We start from the raw sequence: 8,680 nt of genomic DNA on the forward strand, positions 1-8,680 counted from the left end.
TCCAAAAGACGAGGTGTTTTGTGGGAGGGAATGGCAGCCAAACATGTGCCAACTGTTCTCCAACGTCCCAGAAAAATGTCCATTCATGTGTGGAATATGCCCTGGTGAGATTAACATCAACTTCAATCTGTATTTTAAAATCTGACTAGATTTTAGTAATGATTCGTTGAGTAATTTAACAGGTCAAAAACACGTCCCATCTTCATTTTGAATGCTAAGTTTAATACAATGAATAATTCTAATATTCTCACTGAATTTTGTTTGCAATAGTATGGATGTCCACCATTTATGTATGTAGAGTTGTGCAGTTACGTTTCACTGACAAAAGGCAAGTTTGCTGATAACTGTGAGCGTTTTTACTGAAATCTGAACACAGGCGACTAACCTCATGACGTGCGCTAATGGAGTATACAAGGTACAGGTGTTGTGCACACGACACCATTAGTATGACCTCGTATCACTGGAGATCTGCATGTCATGGATTTACCCCTGAACATTCCACTCAGATAAGACAAACTGAAAATCCGCTGCTCTCTTAAAACTGAAAAGTTATATGTAAATTTGACAGTGTTAAAGAAAAGATGTTGGCAGTGCTGGAAGCGAGAAAAAATTATTATGTTAAGGTAACACTTTCTAAAGCATAAGAAAATAAACACTTTACAAAGTGTTTAGAAAATGTTGAAGACCTAACCTACCACTATCTTACGTGAAATGTTTAGTTTTAGTCAGATAGTTTTGGGTGCTGTGTTATAAACATTAGAAATATTGTGGTATAACATTATGTTACAACCTACAAACAATTATGACGCGATGTGGCACTCACATGTCACAACCTGTACCCACAAACAATCATGACGCGATGTGACACTCACATTTCACAATTTGTACCTACAAACAATTATGACGCGATGTGGCACTCACATTTCACAATTTGTACCTACAAACAATCATGACGCCATGTGGCACTCACCTGTCACAGCTTGTACCTACAAACAATCATCACGCGATGTGACACTCACATTTCACAATTTGTACCTACAAACAATCATGACGCGATGTGGCACTCACATGTCACAGCCTGTACCCACAAACAATCATGTCACGATGTGACACTCACATGCCACAGCCTTTACCTACAAACAATCATAACGATGTGGCACTCACATGTCATAGGCTGTACCTACAAACAACCATGATGCTCTGTGGCATTCACATTTTACCATTTAACGTGGTATGTTAGTTTAAGACTAACAATAAATGTTGACAAGTCAGTATTTGCGTTTAAAGGGAGTATTTGCTATGACCACTTTCTTTTGTCTCCTGCGCCGCTGTGACCGTGTAGTGCCCGTGGAGGAAGGTCGCCAGAAGCCCCCCAACACCAGCTCCTCCAACACAAGGCCCCCCATTACCAGCTCCCCCGACCCCCAGGAATATGTGTCTGACTTCGGCTGTAAATACACGGGCAAAAGACCAAGTCCAGGTATGTAGCGCGCGACGATTAAACTTCATTAGATATGAATGTAATTCACAAGACTTCTGTAGGGGCCTATAATTTGTGTTGTCTTTTGTGGTAGGATTCAAGTTCAAATAAATTGTTTTTCAAAATCATCTGGGAAACTACTTTTATAACATAATGGTATATAACTTTGAAACAGATGAAAAATATCTGAATAAATTCTTCAAATCAGCCAATGGAACTTACTGTAAAGGAATAAGCAATTAGTTAATAATGTATACGGTTCTTTTGTGTTTGGCTACAACCAATTAGAATATGTCAAACCATGAATCTCTTCTTTCTTTATACCTGGCGTCAGAGGAGTGTTTAAAGCTCGGGGACGGGGGTCGGGACACAGCCGTCTGTGAGAGTCAGGGGGGCACCGAGCGGTGTAAAGACTGTTATAATCTGCCTGAGACCCGCGATGCCTGCCCCGTCATGTGCGCAGTATGTCCGGGTAAGTCGCCTTCACTGTCTGTTTGAGATCACGAACACTGGGTAGTGTTCAGGACGTCGTTTCACTCTTCATACTCTCCAAAATTACGACTTCCCGTCAGGAGTTACTGCTTGTAACGATGTGAAAGGAGAGTCTTCAGGAGAGTCGGAATTGGGAGAGCTAAGCTGGCCCCGTGTTTTAACGTTTATTCCAAATATTCCCGAACACTGAGGGATTATATGCACTAAACAGAGTGGTTATTAAGAATTAGAAAACAGAAAAATTAAATCTTTTATTCTTTTTCTGGCATATCGTTCTTTGTTTTCCTGAAAAACAGATTCTCTTATACTACCTTTTCATGCATCCTTTAAGCGCACTACCCTTTCCCAGGCCTAACCTCAGCAGATATAAGATGATTTTCGTGTTTTAACTGAACACCACTCAGATTTTTTTTTTGAAACAAGATTTAATATTATTGATTACCCAAGATTTGTAAATATTGTGTGGACAACTCATCCAACCCATTCTTTCATATATTAACACTTATATCATTCGTCGGTTTGGCTTACATTTCTAGGTAGGAATGTGATTTGAGCATATTGAGCATGATTAATAAAATTAGTGTCACAAACTCTTACAATTATTCGAATTTATATTGGTATTTGTAACGGAATATAGTTATATAGAAGTGGAAGTGCGCTCATGCAGAAGTCTTCAGTGATGTGGGAAAGACATACGACTGTAATAACCGAGGAGTTATATTTCTGTTATAACATGATATACAAAATATCATGTTATAAATGAAGATAGTAAAAGTATACAGGTATCTCAGTGGCGCTTTTATTTCAGCTTTTATTTAATTCAGTAGTTGCTGAATGGTGTAGCAGTACTTGTAGCTTTTGTCATGTTCTCAAACCGTTATCCCAGACTTGTGTCCCTGTATCCGCTGACTACAGATCCATAGAAACACAACAGCGAGAGCAGGAACAAGTCTGATTTCTGTGCACTGAGTGCTGACTATGGTGGTCAGTATATTCGCTTTGTTAGGAGATAATGTGAATTCATTTGTAAGATGCATATTTGTAACACGACACGTACAGTGTACGTTTTCCGATGGCGGTATATCCATATATAATATCTCCATGGTTTACAACAGTTTGGAGGTCTGTCGTTGTGCGGATTATGACGTGCAGCGTTCCTGTACGTGTGTGAAGCATTTAAGCTGGTATACTATTGTTTGAGTTATGTGAACACCACTCAGATTGCACTCTCTCCCTCCGTCTCTTCCACGTAGGGAGGAGAGGAACGGTCATCAATGGCGTGAAGCTGCCATCTGTGAGGACGGATGGAGTTCGTTGCCCGCTTCGCGCTCAGGAGAGAGTGCTTTAGCTCCTCATCGTGGTGGTGAGGTTTGTCAGTTTTACCTGACGTTCCCTGGATGCATACTATAGAAATGATCCCTAAAAGTATGATCTTACCACAGCAATTGCGAGAAAAATTGACTACCTCATTGATGCCCCTGTTTAGGTAGTGGGCCCTAACAAGTTTCAAGGCCTAAATAAGGTACTTATGTGTAGCTGAATGTAGCTTAAAATAAAAAAAGTTTAATTTCACGTTTAAATTAAGAAATCTAATGGATGGCTTTGTGAGTAGGGGAGAAATTATGCCACACGCGGTGGTGACCTGTTATTCTAGCTGAATGAAAACACAGATGACAGAGGTGGAATGGAGAGCATGGAAAACGAGTTCCGAAAATAAATTGGCAGTGGAAATAAGTGATGAAAGTCATTATGGCGAAAAAACAAAAAACAAAAAAAAAACAGGATTTGGTAAATATTTATCTTTAAACAAGGTGTTTATTTGTAGATTTTTATGTAGGTTGTACATATTTAAGTCGATGTAACGTGGGCAATTCTAACTACTCATTCACAAGGCTCGGGGAGGAAGATGCAAAATAAAAGTCTTTTACGACTGGTATGGGAATATTAGAGAGTAATGGAAAAAATGATTTTTTATTTTTTTTTTATTTTTGTTTGTTTATCTGTTTTGAAACAGGATTTAATATTATTGATTACCCAAGATTTGTAGATATTGTGTGGGCAACTCATCCAACCCATTCTTTCATATATTAACACTTATATCGTTCGTCGGTTTGGCTTACATTTCTAGGTAGGAATGTGATTTGAGCATATTGAGCATGATTAATAAAATTAGTGTCACAAACTCTTACAATTATTTGAATTTATATTGGTATTTGTAACGGAACATGGTTATATAGAAGTGGAAGTACACGCATGCAGAAGTCTTCAGTGATGTGGGAAAGACATACGACTGTAATAACCGAGGAGTTATATTTCTGTTATACAAAATATCATGTTATAAATGAAGATAGTAAAAGTATACAGGTATCTCAGTGGCGCTTTTATTTCAGCTTTTATTTAATTCAGTAGTTGCTGAATGGTGTAGCAGTACTTGTAGCTTTTGTCATGTTCTCAAACCGTTATCCCAGACTTGTGTCCCTGTATCCGCTGACTACAGATCCATAGAAACACAACAGCGAGAGCAGGAACAAGTCTGATTTCTGTGCACTGAGTGCTGACTATGGTGGTCAGTATATTCGCTTTGTTAGGAGATAACGTGAATTCATTTGTAAGATGTATATTTATAACACGACACGTACCAGTGTACGTTTTCCGATGGCGGTATATCCATATAAATTACCTCCATGGTTTACAACAGTTTGGAGATCTGTCGTTGTGCGGATTATGACGTGCAGCGTCCCTGTACGTGTGTGAAGCATTTATGCTGGTATACTATTGTTTGAGTTATGTGAACACCACTCAGATTGCACTCTCTCCCTCCGTCTCTTCCACGTAGGGAGGAGAGGAACGGTCATCAATGGCGTGAAGCTGCCATCTGTGAGGACGGATGGAGTTCGTTGCCCGCTTCGCGCTCAGGAGAGAGTGCTTTAGCTCCTCATCGTGGTGGTGAGGTTTGTCAGTTTTACCTGACGTTCCCTGGATGCATACTATAGAAATGATCCCTAAAAGTATGATCTTAACACAGTCATGGCGGGAAAAATTGACTACCTAATTCATGCCCTTGTTTAGGTAGTGGGGCTTAAGATGTTGTAACGGTAAGCGAAAACACCTGGTTTTAGCTTTTGTCTCGTAATAGTGGGAATATTGTTAATTATTCAGGTGTATAGTAGAATAGTCAAAATTATTACGATAAAATAGGTGATGAAATTTGTTTATATGCTGTGCTTTTGACATATATTGAGTAACTTTAGAACTGCCGGTGCAATATTGACGTTAACATGCTGTTTGCCTGGAGGAGTTATCTGCCCTTCGTGGTGTGCCACGTGGGCGAAGAGGCCTATCCCTTTATCTTACACTTAGTATTGTGTAGACATGTTCGTGATGCAAAATGATCCCGTTTAAATTATATTGCCGACACTAAAACAGGATAATGATATCTCAGATCAAATGAGAAAAAATATTTTTGGACCACACTGAAATTCGAGATGCTGTCAGTTCATGTAGGCCTAGAAAGGTGTATTTATTGTCAGAGACAAAGAGGCTTATCTCACACCTTTGTGTCTGACGTTTTCAGCTAAATAGTAGACTATGGACAGGTTTTGGTGTGTCTCGCTAGCCCCGGCCCTCTGCGCCCTCTGATGACTGGGTTGCTGCGTGCATCTACAAAACTGTACAGAACATTGATATTATATGAAGTGTGAAGCCAGAACATTCTCTTGGATACCGTGTTCACATTGGCCTGCTCAGTCAAGTCAGCATCAGAACATTTTCTTGGATACCGTGTTCACATTGGCCTGCTCAGTCAAGTCAGCACCAGAACATTCTCTTGGATACCGTGTTCACATTGGCCTGCTCAGTCAAGTCAGCACCAGAACATTCTCTTGGATACCGTGTTCACATTGGCCTGCTCAGTCAAGTCAGCACCTTCAGATCTGTTACTGGGTCCATTATGACAATACAACATTACAACTTTACCAGTATTTTATAGTTGTTTTTAGGCCTTAAAAATCATTTAGATCTTCAGAAATCATTTCATCGGTTTATAACGGTATTTATAGTTTTGAAAATTGTGGTGATGTTTTCAAAAAATCATTTTCAAACTAAGCTTTAAAATAAGTTTCATGCCTTTATGATATATTTTTGCAAAGGTATAAAATTGATTTTTGAAGCTTTAAAATGATTTTTATATTTAAAACTTTCGAAAATAGCCTTTGTTTTCAAACTTTAAAAATTATTTTCATGCGAAAGTGTTAAGAATATCTCACAGCTGATGTTAGCATCAGCTCTATAAACATGCTGACAAAGTATCAATAGTGCCCAGGGAGTTCTTACAAAGCCTTTACCGTAATTTTAACTTTATCTTTTCCACTTTGGGTAGGCTTATTCTACAAGAGTCTTCTTTGCGTCACACTTTTAAGGTTTTATAACTGATTTTCAAAGCTTAAAAAAAACGCTATTTTGAATATTTTGAAAATCAGATTTCAAGGAATGAAAATGATTTCTTAAGGTTTAAAAGTACGAAATAAATAGCACAATGGCAACCCCATGAATAAGTTTATTTTTTAAACATTTATTCGTTTATTGTTTATAGAAATGTTATCACATAATGTGAATTTAAACATCATTGTTATAATCCAGGTATAGAGCAAGCCCCTTGCGTGGGGTTTTAATACGTTCAGTCCTCTGTTTTATGGTAAACCGGCAAATAACCACTTTTTTCTTTTTAGCACCGGTAAATATCATTTATTCTTTGTATCTGCAATCTATATGTAAACTGGTAAAACAAAACGAATTTGAAAATGGAGTATGTGTACATAATACGCTGTTGGGGTTGTGTATTTACAGACAGAAAGAAGACTACCAGTTCTGCTCCCACAGAAATGTCACTTGCTGATACAGCACAGGTATGGCAGTCTCTTATCTTACCTGTGTCAATACTGCTGTGTCAAACTTAAGTGAAGTTAAGTTCATCTGTTTTATTGGAGGCCGGAGTCACTCACCCGTGTATTTCACTGAAAATGGACAACAGGGTATTCCCCGTGCAATGTCGACCCGGGTCAAGGCTGTTACTGACCATTGTTCTGTTGTTCTGCATGATTGTAAAACGTCAATAGTTTGTCCAGAAAACGTCATTGCAAAGGCAGTAATAAACAACAGACTTCACAGCTTGCACCCGAATTACTATAGGCGCGAAAGGCCCCTCATTTCACGACGTATATGCCTTGAAGAGAGCAGAAAAAGAAACTAAAATGATCACATTTCATACTTAGCCAGTCTGATCATTTGTCTACCTTTGTCACCGCAATGGCTATTGGGGTTCAAGCTGGGTTAACAATTTTGTTTTTGTAAAACCTGATAGCTTAATATCTTACCAGTTAGTACACAAGATGGCCATGGATATGAACAGACATGAACACCAGACAACGCACCTATGGCCCATATGACTTCATGTTCACAAGGTTGTAATCGCTATGAACAGACATGGACACCAGACTATGCACCTATGGCCCATATGACTTATTGTCCTCAAGATTGCCATGGCTATGAACAGACATGAACACCAGACAACGCACCTATGGCCCACATGACTTTATGTCCACAAGATCGTCATCGCTATGAACAGACATGGATACCAGACTATGCGCCTATGGTCTATATGACTTCATGTCCACAAGGTTGTCACCGATATGAACAGACATTAACGCCAGATCATGCATCTATGGCCCACATGACTTTATGTCCACAAGGTCGTCATCGCTATGAACAGACATGAACACCAGACTACGCGCCTATGGTCCACATGACTTTATGTTCACACGATCGTCATCACTGTGAACAGACATGAACACCAGACAACGCACCTATGGCCCACATGACTTTATGTTCACAAGGTCGTCATCACTATGAACAGACATGAACACCAGGCTATGCACCTATGGTCTATATGACTTTATGTTCACAAGGTTGTAATCGCTATGAACAGACATGAACACCAGGCTATGCACCTATGGCCCACATGACTTATTGTCCTCAAGATTGTCGTAGCTATGAACAGACATGAACGCCGGACAACGCACCTATGGTCTATATGTCTTCATGTTCACAAGGTTATAATCGCTATGAACAGACATGGACACCAGACTATGCACCTATGGCCCATATGACTTATTGTCCTCAAGATTGCCATGGCTATGAACAGACATGAACACCAGACAACGCACCTATGGCCCACATGACTTTATGTCCACAAGATCGTCATCGCTATGAACAGACATGGATACCAGACTATGCGCCTATGGTCTATATGACTTCATGTCCACAAGGTTGTCACCGATATGAACAGACATTAACGCCAGATCATGCATCTATGGCCCACATGGCTTTATGTCCACAAGGTCGTCATCGCTATGAACAGACATGAACACCAGACTACGCGCCTATGGTCCACATGACTTTATGTTCACACGATCGTCATCACTATGAACAGACATGAACACCAAACAACGCACCTATGGCCCACATGACTTTATGTTCACAAGGTCGTCATCACTATGAACAGACATGAACACCAGGCTATGCACCTATGGCCCACATGACTTATTTTCCTCAAGATTGCCGTAGCTATGAACAGACATGAACACCAGACAACGCACCTATGGTCTATATGACTTTATGTTCACAAGGTTGTAATCGCTATGAACAGACATG

General features: G+C 39.6%; 2 non-coding genes across 2 annotated transcripts; both read right to left on the minus strand.

Moving 5' to 3' along the window:
• Window positions 1-3,183: 3,183 nt before the first annotated feature.
• On the minus strand, window positions 3,184-3,407 carry LOC135474346 (small nucleolar RNA U3). Its single transcript, XR_010444832.1, has one exon. It is a non-coding gene; the product is annotated as a small nucleolar RNA U3 (small nucleolar RNA).
• A 1,359-nt stretch (window positions 3,408-4,766) lies between these two features.
• LOC135474349 (small nucleolar RNA U3) lies at window positions 4,767-4,990 on the minus strand. The gene has a single exon (XR_010444834.1). It is a non-coding gene; the product is annotated as a small nucleolar RNA U3 (small nucleolar RNA).
• Between the last annotated feature and the right edge of the window lie 3,690 nt (window positions 4,991-8,680).

Source organism: Liolophura sinensis, chromosome 8, assembly GCF_032854445.1.
Source record: "Liolophura sinensis isolate JHLJ2023 chromosome 8, CUHK_Ljap_v2, whole genome shotgun sequence".
Classification (NCBI taxonomy): domain Eukaryota; kingdom Metazoa; phylum Mollusca; class Polyplacophora; order Chitonida; family Chitonidae; genus Liolophura; species Liolophura sinensis.